This window comes from Anthonomus grandis, chromosome 11 (genome assembly GCF_022605725.1).
Source record: "Anthonomus grandis grandis chromosome 11, icAntGran1.3, whole genome shotgun sequence".
NCBI lineage: Eukaryota > Metazoa > Arthropoda > Insecta > Coleoptera > Curculionidae > Anthonomus > Anthonomus grandis.
In genome coordinates this window covers 14,186,776-14,199,592 of record NC_065556.1, presented here as the reverse complement: position 1 = coordinate 14,199,592, position 12,817 = coordinate 14,186,776, and the positions used below count along the sequence as shown (strand labels likewise).

Genomic DNA, 12,817 nt, shown 5'->3' with positions numbered 1-12,817 from the left:
TCCATATATTTTTAATTTCTTCAAAAATGTACTCTTTGTTTTTATAGGTTTTACTTCTAAGTTGCCTATCCACAATTTCCCACAGGTTTTCGATCGGGCGATTAGGCTGGCCATTTAAGAATGGCTATTTTATTTTTATTAAACCATTCTTTTATACATTTTGCTGTATGTTTTGGATCATTGTCGTGTTGGAAAACAAAACGTAGTGGCATATTCCATTCCGCATAAGGTAGCATGACATTTTCAAGGATATATTTAAACTTAAACCTATCCATAATGCCCTCAATTTGGTAAATTGGTCCCGTAGCCAGAGAAACAACCCCACACTAACATGTTGCCACCTCCATGTTTTACAGTACCTTGGACATACTTTGGGTCAAGTCTTTTATCTGCAATACGACAAACATATTGAACACCATCACTTATAGAAATTAAACTTTGACTCATCACTAAAAAGTACTTTTTTCCATTGCTCTGGTGTCCAGTGAGCATGTTGTCCTGCAAATAGAAGACATGCTTTAATATTTTTCTTACTAAGAAGCAGTTTTTTGGCAGGTTTGCATGTTTTTAAGCCTGCTTCAACTAGTCTGCTCTGTATTGTTCGAGAGGAAACATTAGACTTTGAGAGAAACATTTAACTACTTTTCCTCTAATTCGATAGTTCTGAATGGTCCTCGACACAACAGATTTTGAAACCCTTAGTTCTTGTTTTATTATGTATTGTGGTGTTCCCATCTTATATGATGCAATAATTCTTTCTTTAAGATCAATAGAAATACTTTTTTACCACGAGGCATTTTTAAACAAAATATAGATTTGATACCGACCAAAACTGATGTTTATCTACTAATGGTATGAACAATATCGATCAAGTCGCTTTATTTTTGTCCATGAAAAAATGTAAAGTAAAGGTTATTCATGCTTATGAGAAAAAAAATTCTTACAATTGTCACAAGTACATAAATACATATTAAAAAATTATTTCACTTACAAATTATTAAAGTTTTACATTGCAAACTAAAACCTGTATCTAAAATATTAAAAAAATAACACCCAAGATACAATTTCACAAATACTAAATAAAATAATCACAATTTACAAACAGTTAAAATTTTTGAGACCCCAATATCAATTTCAATTTCCTAAAACCTATTTTTGTTTCATTTTCACCAATTTTCACAGTTGAGCTTGTAGATACTCTATTGTAGCTATAGAAGGCTCTATCAGCAAGTAATTTTTTTACTGAGGCAGCAAAAAGTTTTTCATTTAGAGCTTTAATATTATTAGGAAGTTTATTAAAAAAGCTTGGGGCATAATAAGTAGTTGAGATACGAGATTTATTGAGTCTTAGAAAGTGCATTTCCAGGAAATCTACTTGCCGAGTGCTGTGAGTATGAATTTCTGATCTCTGGGTATATTTATGTAAGTAAATTATTTTTTGTATATATTAGACATTCAAAGATATACCGTGATGGAAGTGTAAGAATTTTAAGTTTTCTGAAAGAGTCTCTCACATCGTCCCTGAAACCCAGACCCTCGACAACCCTCAGAGCTCTTCTCTGCAGTTTAAAGATTCTCCTATCTTGAGGTGCATGACCCCAAGCCAAGAGACCATAATTGCAGGTGGACTGTATTAGCGCATGATAAACCATTAACAAAACATCCTTATTTACTGTGCCTTTTAAGCATTTTAAATGAAATATTTGTTTTGCTAATTTATTTGCAATGAACTCCACATGCTTATCAAATATCATAGTAGGATCTAAGTGAACACCCAAGAATCACCCCATCTGAACTGTCAACATTGGTACCCTCTGTATTTCTCAAAGAGAATGGGACTTCCTTCGTTTTGTTGACATTTAAGCTAAGTCTACTTGCACTGAACCACTTGCCCAAATCTGACTTCACCTCCACCAGCATCAGCTCCAGTTCTTGCAAACTAGTACTCCTGCAAAGAGCAGTAGTGTCGTCAGCAAACAGCAGCAGCCTAGACTCAATTGACCTGTCGATATCATTGACATAAATAATAAAGAGGAGTGGCTCCAAAATAGAACCCTGTGGCACACCATGAGTTACTTTGCATTCTTCTGGTAAAGCTCCACCCGAACAGCTTTTCTGTACACATTCAACAAGATAATTTTGAAGACATGATAAACTTGGCGGGATCAGACCATAAAGTTTAAGCTTGCTCAGAAGGATCCTATGGGATATGCAGTCGAAGGCCTTTGAAAGGTCACAGAAAATTGCCCCAACATGGGACCCCATTTCAAAGCCCTCAACCACATACACCAGAAGATCCAGTACAGCCTTAACAGTCGATTGTTTTTTCCTAAACCCATACTGAAAGTTTTTGAGGATTTCATTTTGTTCAAAATAAATATAAAGTTGATTTTTTAAAAGTAGCTCAAAAACCTTCCATATTATTGGAATCAAAGAAGGAAAGAAAGAAAGAAAGAACAACAAAATCTTGTGTACAAGCATCCTAAAAACTAAAAAATTCCAAATTCACTTTAAATTTCAAACAAACATAACTTCTAAAACACTTTACCATAAAATTTACACACATTACCAAAACTAATCATAACAAAACAGATTGAGAAAAAAAAGCATCTTTTTGATAAATTTCATTAAAAAATAAGTAAAGCTGTCAATAAAACAGAATTTAGAAGAAGTAAATTACATTATTTAACAGGAAACAAAACTAAAACACTAAAATGATGTCAGAGCACAGGTTAAAAGGTATCATTAAAAAAATTGTCAAGGCTATAATATGCCCTGGATAATAAAAGTGATTTTAATTCCTTTTTGAATCTCTTAACTTCTAAAATTTGTCTGATACATAGAGGAACATGGTTGTGAATTTTTTTGCTGAGGTATATAAGTGAGTTCTTCGTGAGGAAGGATGTAGGGATTGGTAAGGGAAAATCGTTAACCTGGCGAGTCATATGACCAGTGTTAGAGGGAGGTTTAGGACATTTATGAATAAGAGTAGCTGTTTCTAAGATAAAAAGAGAAAAAAGAGTTAGGATTTTTTGAGATATAAAGAGAGGTTTAGAAGAATCTCTTAACCCAGCGGAACATAGGTATCTAACTGCCTTCTTTTGAATCACAAAAATTATGTTTAATAATCCCTTGTTGCTTAAACCCCAAAAAGGCAAGCCATAACGAAGGTGGAATAAGAGAAAAGTACACTGAACGTGCTACTACCCCTCCCAGCTCATGCCCCGCCATTCTTACTGCAAAGCATCCAGAGGATAATTTTGATGCAAGATTTAGGATATGATCTTCGAAGCGAAGGTGACCATCAATGGTAATACCAAGGAACTTACAGCTTTCTTTGTTTTGCAAGGGGGAGTTTTCACTAAACATAAGGCCCTGAACGTCACACTTAAATCCCATAATAAAGGCCCACATTAAATACAAGCCTGTTTGCAGCACACCACTCCGATAAAATCTTAAGATCCTTAAAAACCTGGGCTCTAACATTATCAGAATCTCTATGATTCCATAAAATGGTGGTATCATCAGCAAAATGAACCACTTTGCCCTGCACTTTTAATGAACCCAAATCATTTACATAGAGCAAAAATAATAGTGGTCCTAACACTGAACCCTGAGGTACTCCAGTTTTAAGGGATCTGGAATCGGATAAACATCCAGATACTGTAACTCTTTGGGTACGATTAGACAGATAGGATTCCAGCCATTGCAATGCCACACCTCTAAAGCCATAATTATTGAGCTTAGACAGCAGTATTCCATGATCTACACAATCAAATGCCTTGGATAAGTCGCAAAAGATACTGGACGGTAATTATTTAAATCATCTCTACTCCCTTTTTTAAAAATAAAATATGCATAAAAACATACAACAATTTACTAATCTCTTGCTATTCATCAAAAGAGGCAAAGAATGTTTAAATATGATTAACAAAGGTATGAACTGATACTAAAAAATTGTTCCTAATTATACGAGGTACAGTCACAAAGTTTTTTAGGAATATTATAGCATCGCTTAATTTTTGTCTGATACTGTATATAGATAGTCTGTTTAAGTACATAGAATGTTAAGCATTTTGATTTTTCATTTTTATACATATTTTGGTAATTTTTTTTTTAATTCTTTCCTGTAATTGGGTTGGGTTGGGTAACTGTTGGGTAACAAACCTGTTGGAAATAAATGCCTCTTTTTTTTATATTATGAATTCGCATACAGTCCTTACTGCATGGAGCTTACTTCTTACATGTTATACTTTACTTAACATAATTTTAAGTAAGGTTTTCATTTTTAATTTTTTTTGTTTTTTTTTAGAAAGAAAAATCCAAATTGAAAATATACAACTCCACCATAAGAGTATTGTTTCCAGTAAAATTACACACAATTTAAGCTTGCCTCTAATTTTAGGTGTGATTTTCAAAAAAGTTGCTAAGGTAATTCTTTACCAATACTGTATATATTATTTGTATAATTTAAAAATTAGATTAAAGATTATATTTTGCTAAAACTCACCCTTGCTAATTTTTATTCATTACTACTTTTTTATTCATTATTATAACATTGCCAAAAAATATTAAAAAACATATTTTATCAAGATTCATGATTGAGCAACAGTTGAAGTTTAAGACAGTTAATTTAATTTGCTAATTTATTATGACATGCAGTCACCACTGCAATTGCTATTAATTGTCATGGAACTTGTTTAACAATTTTAAATCTTTGGCTCATCTGATATGCTTATGATATTATGACTTTCAACTGAAAATTATGGTGACAATACGTTAAATTAACCAGTTTAAAATATATAAATTAAAGTGACTTACCTGTACTTAGATGTTGAAATATCTGAAGAAAAAAAAAACTTCTATACACGGTTTTTTTTAAATTATTTAATAACCAATAACCCTGAAACCCTCGCCTCACACTTCACCACACTTTACGTCTGCCGTGGTCGGATTCTGCGAATTTTCAGACTCCAGCTGACACTTGTAGAGTGGAAATTGTTGTTTTGACTTTGACTTAATTGACCTTGAATTTGCAATTGTATTTATTTTTAGTTACTTAGCAGTTATTAGCAGCACAGTTGCTAAGGCGTATGGACAGCATATCGCACCTTTCTATTGACAGATAATGAACAACTATATTCCGGAGTTGCCATAGCATCTACATATAAGCGTTGATTGAATATTTGGGTTAATAAAAAATTTCAATATTCAATCAATATTCAATCAACGATATAAGTTAACGAATGTGTAAGGGTACGTTTATGTTAGAGCTGCGATAAACGATGAGAGCGAGGACAAGAGCAGCGACAAAAGCATAGCGATACGCTCTTTTCGTATGTGGCGTCTATGTTGGCGCTTCGATATTAACAGCGATTGCTGCTTTTCTATACAAAATTCGAAGTAGACGTGAAACCTTTCAGAGGTTAAGATCAAATCAATTTATTAAAAATACGTTAATTAAAATGAGCGATTCTGAAGAAAATATATATTTACTTAATCTTATGTTTTTGTGACCCAGTTCAAATGTGTATAAATAACTTTTAAGGGTTAAATTAGATATGGGGTCAATTAAAATCCAAGCTGTTCAACCCTTTTTTTCCTTTTATAATAATAATAATAATAATAATAATAATAATAATAATAATAATAATAATAATAATAATAATAATAATAATAATAATAATAATAATAATAATAATAATAATCATAATAATAATAATAATAATAATAATAATAATAATAATAATAATAATAATAAGCCTTTATTTGCAACAGGCAACTTGCCCAATAACAGGAAACAGTTGCAAAACAATTAAAAATATAGTTAAAAAAAACACACACAAACAAACCTAAAAGAATGAAAAGAAAAGAAAAAAAGTAAAGTCACATTCTCAAAAGTTATCCAAAAAATTAGAACAAATAACTATTAATATGATATAAAAACCCAATTATAAAAGTTTAACAAGATAATCACATATTCAACAAAATTAAATTAAATTAACTGCAATGTACCTACTAACTATAACTTAAACACATGGGTCTTAATCCCAAGAGTAATGATCTACCAAGATATCGACAATCACATGAACCGGAGAGAAATTTATATCGCACATGTGACAGATCCGACTAAATATAGCGCATATTGTATATAGTGGCGATTTCAACAGGATGTTAGTATGAGGCCTTGGCAGAAAGAATGTTAAGGGATGTCTAGCATTAAGCCTAGGCAACATGAAACGTACACCAGAAAGAAGTACAGGACTATCAATGAATCTATTCAGTAACCCATGCAGGAATTTTACAGAGAAGATCATTCTTCTGAGATGTAATGGATGTAGATTGAAGCGTTTCAATAGTTGCCGATGATCAAACCCTCTTACCGGATATATGCCATCCTGCCTGAAGGCCAAAAACTTAGCAAATCTACGCTGAACAGATACAAGGAGATCAACATAGGAGACCAACATAATTCTGATAGAGCGGGTTCCATATAATGCAGCCAAACTCCAGTTTTGATCTCACAAAGCAACAGAAAAGCAGTCTTAATGTAAATTCCAAAGTACAACTCTGAGAACTTCTAATTATGAACCCAAGCCTTCTCAGGGCTGACTTGACTATGTTGTTGAAGTGTGGAACGAATGTAAATTTAGAGTTAAAGGTTATACCAAGATCAGTAATTTGCTCTAATCTACTCAAAATAGTATCATTAATAAAGTAATTAAAATTTAAGGGTGTTTTTGATATAGAGTAACTGACCACTACATTTGCAACATTTAGCCGCATTCAAGCCTAACCTGTTAACAGCGCACCATGCCTCCAATGTATTTAGATAGTTCTGAAGAAAAACACAATCCTCCAAACCATATACATTTAAATATAGCTTCAAATCATCGGCAAAAGCCAGCCTATGACAAGTGAGTGACTCAATCAAGTCATTTATAAAAAACTAAACAGGAGCGGACCCAGGTTCGAGCCCTGTGGCACACCCGACGTTACGTTAAAAAGTTTCGATTTAAAGCCCTCATATTCAACATATTGAGATCTACCAATCAAGTAGGAATGAAATAGATTAAATAATCTCCCTGAAAAACCATACTGAGTTAATTTATGCAGCAAAATATAGTGATCTATCCGATCAAAGGCTTTTTGGAAGTCGGTATAAATAACCGATAGTATTAACATCAAGTGATTCACAGATGTGGCTAGACAGACAGGATAAGTTAGTAACACAAGATCGCCCGCTAAAAAATCCATGCTGGTCTACAGAGATGAGTTCTTTTGCGTGACTAAATAGCGACCGATTCAGGATAATTTCGAAAATTTTTGAGAAGTTACAGAGTAAGGAGATTGGCCTGTAGTTCACGATTTGATCAGAGTCTCCAGCTTTTAAAATAGGTATTATTTTAGCAGTCTTCCAAATTTCAGGGATTTGTTCTGTTGACAGTATTAAGTTGAAAATGTAGGTCAGCGGATTAGCCAGGACACCAATGCAATCTTTAACCAAGAAGCTAGGCAAACCGTCTACACCAGATGTTAACTTATTTTTGAGTTTTTTACTAGCCAAAATAATCTGGGAAGCATCAACGTTGGAAATGTCAAAGTGGGGCACATTATCAGACGTCGGCGAATGGTTAATGAAATTTGATTGTATAAATGCCTCACCAAAGAACAGTGCAAAAGCGTCAACTACGTCTTGTGGGTCTTTAATTTCCACGTCATCGGGTAGCCTCATCATACCAGGAATCCTGGTGCCAGCCTTCCTAGAACCAATAAAATTCCAAAAGCTAGATGGGTCCAAAGAAATATTCCTTTCGGTGTTTGATATATACAACTTATATTCATTGCGTATTTGTAGTTTGATAAGGCGTCTAAGAGAATGGAATTTATTTTGAAAGAATGGAGAATTGTACATTTTAAAGTTCTTGAAAGCCTTTTTTTTCCTATAAATGTTTTTAATCAATTCTCGAGAATAATAATTTGGAAATCTTCTTTTACGTTGCTGCTTAAGAGGAATGTGTGCGGCAAATATACCATTCAGTATATCATATAGGGCTCCACATGCATCATTAACGTTAGAGGATAATACACAGTAGACCAGTCAGCTTCAAGGATAGAGTCATAAAGGAGATGGAAGTTGCCCTTTCTAAAATTAAAAGAATGAGATAAGTTTTTATTAAGCTGAAAATTATGGACACGTTGGCCTGAGACGGTAAAATCAATTTCCAGTGCAGGGTGATGCAAATCCTCCAAGACAAAAGGCACGTCACTACGCGAAACAGTACAGGTAAAGTTAGATAAAACAAGATCCAATAGTCTGTTATTATAGTTTAGGATGTGATTACACTGAACAAGATTAAAAGTGTTAGCAAAATTATTCACAGCAATAGACTTTTGACTAACATGATTACCTGTAGGTGAGTTAATAGAGAAATCAGACACGTTAAAATCGCTCACTATTATTACATTATGGTTTAGCTTTGATATTAAAAGTGTAAACTGATCCAGAAATTGCGCGAAAATTACAGATGTGATAGATGGTGGGATGTACAAAACAATCATGTAAAATATCTGTAACCTAATAGTAAATTTACAGCCAACAACATCGATAGAGGGCGCAATACTGTTGCAAAAATCAGACAAACTAATTTTTTCAGACACAATGTTTTTAGAAACTCCACAGAGAACTCCGCCACCACGTGTGGCAATAACGGATTCAAATTTTCGGTCCGACCGGTAAACATCATAAGTCTTTGGAAATATTTCACCACTAGATATATCTCTGGCCTCAACCATGTCTCGGTGATGCATATGGTGTGAAAATTCTGAGTAATGGCGGCAAGAAAAAAAGTCTCGGTTTTAGTGTTAAGACCACGAACATTTTGATAAAAAACAAGTTAAGTGGGCATCACTAGCATGTGAAAATAAAGGCGAATCTAGTTTTTTGCTACAATTATGGGGGAACCATTGATGTATCTTATATAAAGATTATTTTCTCCTTCCTCTTTGCGTCGCTTTAACTCCAATTTGGCTGCCATAAGCTCATTGCGCTGCCGAGGCGTCATGTCTGTCTCGATGAAGAATTTACCGACAGTCTTCAATTTGTTCTTCAAAACAAGCCTAACATCGTCTGTACTACCAAGGATCACCCTAACAGCCTGCCGCCCGTTACGATTCGGCTTCCCAAATTTACTAACAGCCAGCACAATGACGGAAGTTTCGCACAAGCCAGTCAGCAGCTTCTTAGTCTGGACAACATCAGCTCTGCCTTCTTTCGAATCAAAGTTAGAAAGTATAATGTTGTTGGCTCTTTTCTGGCGCTCATGCAGCTCACTTAGGATGGCTTCGTCGATTGGCGCGGGCGTGACACTCGTGCTAGGAGCGGAAATAGGAGGAGCAGACGCCCGACAGCTGTAATCTGCTGAGAGAGCAGGCAAGTTATGCGGAGTTTCTTTAAATACAACAATACGTTGCTCCAATGTGACAGTTCTCTCGATGGATTCTGAGTTGTAGTTGTGCATAGTGGCTTCCAAGTCATTTATTCTTTTTATTAACTTCGGAATATTAAATAACCAGACCAGCAAATGGCATCATTCTCGAAACCATGACAATAACTCTAATTTCACTGGAGGATATGCTACCACATTCTCTGCAAATAACTTTCTTGCAGAAATGGCACGGATACCCAAAGAGTTTATTTTTGATTTCCTTGAATGAGCAATTCTTACTGCATATATACCAAACTCCACTACCAGACATTTTTAATAAACTTGAATTATCGATATTACCAGCCCAGCTCCACTTGAAGATTGACAGATGATGTGGATAAGAGCACACATGTAATATGGCAGCCAATAGCTGATATGGATAAGCGCACCCGGTAAAAACAGAACACTTCTAATACAATACGCCAAACGTCTCGGCTTATATTATACTAGACCTTCTTTAGAGCGCTATAAATTAAAAAAAAAAAAACAGTAAAGAATTTAATATATCGATTATAAACAAAGTTAAAAATATCGCATACAATGATCAAAAACAAAAATGGTTAAAATGCATTAAACTAAACTATTAACTTACTCAATGACTATTTCAAAAATTCAAACACACCTTTGAAACACAGAGATGAAAATCAACAATAAAATTTAAATATTATACTTAAATTAAACGGAAACATAGGTTGTACATTATAATGCTTAAACTTTTAGCATCCTGTATGATCAAGACTCTGATATAATAAATATAGATAACTTGAACCTTAAACTCAAAAAAGCACTCTTGTCCATTATCGATAAAATGAATCGTATTGGAGAAAAAAATCGTTTTATTTTAATTAAAAAGAACTGTACTATGTTCGTTTTTTCAGCAAATCAATAGTTATTCAAACACCAGAGAAGTTCAAAGAACAGTTCAGAAAATGAAAGAGAGTTGAATACACCAAGGTATTGAGGTGACCCCACAAGTTAAAAATGGCGCTAGATCCGGAGATCGAGGAGGCCAGACAATGTATCTTCCTCTACCTATCCAACGGTTTGGAAAAAGTTTGTTCAGGTGTTAACCCTACAGCAACGCTGAAATGAGGTGGGGCTCCATCATGCATAAAATACATGTTTCGGCGGATCGCAAGTGGCAAATGCTCTATAAAATCCAGAAAATTACTGAAGGAGTTCCAAATAAAGTTCTCCAATCAATCGTGGCAGTAATACGCATGGCCCAATCAAAAAATTGCGAATGATTGCAGCCCAAATATCAATTGATTGGAACTGATGTTGGATGTTGATGATAAGAAACAACAGCGGCAGTGAGGATTTTTATCAGCCAATAATTAAATTACAATAAAATTTACAATACTATTTTTGGTAAAAAACTTGCTTCATCGGTTAAAAGAATAATGCTAATGAAGTTTATATTAGTTCGGTGCTGATCTAATAGCCAGTTCGCGAACTGTATGTTACGAGATAAATCTTCAGTAGTCTTAAAGTACTTTATGTATTATTGTTTTTGGTGTATGAGTGCTGAACGGCTAATTTTCGAGTGCTCGTTAATACTCCTTTTAGCATCCAAAATATTTTCATCCAATTGTACCGTACGTACTGTTCTTCGCTGACCAGCATCAGTAATTTTTTTCCAAACTTTACTAAAATTACAATAAGAGAAAGTTAATAATATCACTGTAATAAATGAAATCACCTATTAGTTGCCCTTAGACGTTGGCGAATTTATTGAATTGTCTTTTGATTTGGACTAGTGCGATAAGCAAATTTTTCTTCATATACTCTTTTTGCTTTCAATGCATTATAAGACACAAGACCATACATAAGATAGAAATCTGCATATTCAGTAAACGTGAATTCCATTAAGTTTCCACTAATTAAAATCACCAAGAAATCCAAAAATCAATAAATTATTTTTGAAATAAAGGATAAATGTATTAGCAACGTGAAAGATGGCAAGTTTTAAAAGATAGCTATTTGTTTATTGTCTACCATGGAAAAGTTTGCAAGAATGGTGCGTTTATAAAATTGAAAAATGCCGATGAAAAGATGCAAAAACATTTTCGTTTACATTCTTTTTCAAGTTGTTTTTTTAAGAGCCACGTTGAATTTTTCAAAACATGTACTTTTTCAGATTAAACAACTTAAAATGGAACATCTTTGTGGTTTAAATAACTGTTGCATCGCTAAAAGAAAAAGAAAATATCATCATTCTTTTTAATTAGAGTAAAATAGTGATTCCTTAACATTTTTTTTTCATGAGTGCGTTTTCTTTAGTTTAAGGTTCAAGCTCTTCATATTTGTTATTTCAGAGTCTTTATCATACAGAGTGCATTTTTATTATAATGTACAACCTAGTCCGCCCCTGGTAAAATAAACAAGGTAATTATCTTTTAAGGTCTCCATTTTTAAGAGTTCCTTAGTAGTATTCATCACGTCAAATTTTTATTAAAATATACCAAGTACTTTAAAAGTTAGTATTAGTAAAGTAATTGTAGTAAAAGTTAGTGTTAGTTATTAGTTATTTAAGAAAAACCGATTTCCAGAGGCGTCTTTAAGGGGCCGTATCTTCCTAGAGAGGGCGTATATGGAAAGCTCCTTATTATTTTTTTATTATCTCTCTGAATCCGAGACATCTCACATTTTCCGGGACATCCTGTATAGACACCTTGAAAGTCAGAACATGGGATTTTATAAACACTTTTTAGTTTTTTGGGTATTGACGTTTTTTGTCTATCGTATAGTTGTTTTACTGTATTTTCATATTTGAATGCAATTTCGAAAGGTTGATTAGTTAAAATTCCATGTAATGGGACCATATTTTCCCTTTCGCCGAACACATTTAAAATAATATATTCAGCCGCATCCGTTTTCTCTTTGTCTCCTCAATAATACGTACACGACTTTTCAGTATTTTTCCCAGTGGTGTAGTTCTTATCCTTAGAGGGTGAGGTTTTGGCTTTGCCCAAGGTCTGGTTAATTGCTTCGCAAAAACGTGGTTACTTCCTCTTCCTCACAACCTCTAAAAAATAAAAATAGCGGTATATATACTTTGCCGAGATTATGTAGGTGATTCCTGCAGGGTGCATGGCCTGTGAGCAGACCTGTTGCCTTTTGAAGTTGTTGCCTGGAGTGACCTAGTATGTTTTCGCGCTTCCTGAAGGGCGGGCTGCCTAAAACCTTTTGGATCTCTTATTGGCTGATAGCAATCACGTGGTCCCAACGGATCCGTAATTACGTATCAATCTGGATTCAGGCTGAATCCAATAAGAGGTCTAAAAGGTTTCACGTACCTACATAAAGGAAAACACGGATAGAAGTTG

The 12,817-nt window shown here is 34.0% G+C and overlaps 1 protein-coding gene across 1 annotated transcript in view; it reads right to left on the bottom strand.

Moving 5' to 3' along the window:
- The window catches only part of LOC126742500 (NADPH--cytochrome P450 reductase), a 92,167-nt gene extending 87,180 nt beyond the window's left edge, over positions 1–4,987 (bottom strand). Inside the window, exon 1 of the mRNA XM_050449145.1 lies at positions 4,822–4,987. The gene's annotated coding sequence lies outside the window, so the exon portion shown is untranslated. The remainder of the gene's footprint in view (positions 1–4,821) is intronic.
- Positions 4,988–12,817: the final 7,830 nt, after the last annotated feature.